General features: G+C 62.2%; 1 pseudogene; it reads left to right on the top strand.

The window, feature by feature from the left end:
* Positions 1 to 4: 4 nt before the first annotated feature.
* LOC112549033 lies at positions 5 to 622 on the top strand (annotated as a pseudogene).
* Positions 623 to 1,368: the final 746 nt, after the last annotated feature.

The following is a 1,368-nucleotide window of genomic DNA, read 5'->3' as shown; positions in this document are numbered from 1 at the left end:
GGAGCTGTGCCGGCGCTGGCTGGAGCCCCAGCGCCGCAGCAAGGAGCAGATGCTGGAGCTGGTGGTGCTGGAGCAGTTCCTGGCCATCCTGCCCCCGGACATGCGGAGCTGGGTGTGCGGGTGCCGCGTGGAGACGTGCGCCCAGGCCGTGGCCCTGGCCGAGGGGTTTCAGCTGGGGCAGGCGGAGGACGAGAAGCTCCAGGTGAGAGCCTTGGTTTGGTGCCATCTGCACCTCCACGTGTCGGGGGATGTTCCCCCCCAGATCCCGGCTCCCCAGTGACACATGTGTCTCGTCCCCAGGTCACCATGCGTGTGAAGGTCAAGGAGGTGTCCTCAGACCAGATGCAGCCCCCGGAGGCCCTGCTGGAGCCTGGTGATTCGTGGGTGCAGCAGCCGAATGCCCGTGGTGAGGACAGGCCTCTGGAGGAGGCAGGAGATCAGGAAACCCCAGAGCCCGAGGTCGAGCTGCCTCATGTCCCCAGAGAGGAGCCCCCGCCCAACCCAGATCCAGGTCCTTACCAGCCTTTTTGATGGTATAAGCTTAACATGGGCTCGACACCCAAAGAGTAGCAGTTACCTCCCCACACCCTCCACCATTATTAGTGTTGGCGACGGGGTTTAGGTCAGTTGAGTTTGGGGGACAACTAAGTAGAAAACAGGGCTGGGAGTGGGTTTGCAGGCTCCAAACAAGTGCTGCACAGGGGGACAGCGAGCGGAGCAGAGCGGGCAGTAGCCGGTGGCTCTTGAATGAGTCCAAGGAGCCAGGGGCAGGTGAGGTGCTGGAGGAAGTCGTGGCGCGCAGTTAGGAGCCTGAGTGGCTGTCCTGCGGTTGGGGTGAGCGGCTCCAATGCCTGCCCCTGCCCGGGACAGGGCTGCAAGGCTTGTACCTGTGTGGCTGGCATGGGACAGGCTCTGGTCCCTGTGGGTGGTCCGAGGCCCAGGATCTTTCTCACTGCCTGTGCCGCTCCTCTCAGAAAGATGCTTTTTGGTGACTGGCTCTTGCCGTGCTCCCATGGTCACAACCAGTGATCTAATTGCTGTTCTAACGATCAGTGTTGTAAAAATATCACTCAGTAAAAGGCTGGTGCAGGTGATGCGGAAATGAGAGTCCTCAGTGCCCTCTGGCTGGGCCAGGTGCAGTTCACCCAGGCCCCCGTGCTGCTGCAGATCCCCGGGACAGCGGAGACCTGGGAGCTGTTGGCACGTGGAGGGTCCCCAGGCGGGTGCCCCGGGCCAGTCCCTTACCCCGGCGAGGTGAGGAGTGGTGGGTCTCCTTTTTCCAGTGGCAAGAGGTCCCGTCCCCCAGTGCAGAAATCTCTCTGCCAGAACAGTTTCATGGGTCTGTGCTCCAGCAGGTCGGCGGCTCTT

This window comes from Alligator sinensis, unplaced genomic scaffold (genome assembly GCF_000455745.1).
Source record: "Alligator sinensis unplaced genomic scaffold, ASM45574v1 scaffold2325_1, whole genome shotgun sequence".
Lineage (NCBI taxonomy): Eukaryota > Metazoa > Chordata > Crocodylia > Alligatoridae > Alligator > Alligator sinensis.
Note: the sequence above shows the minus strand (reverse complement) of the source record. Positions and strands in the feature narration are given on the sequence as shown.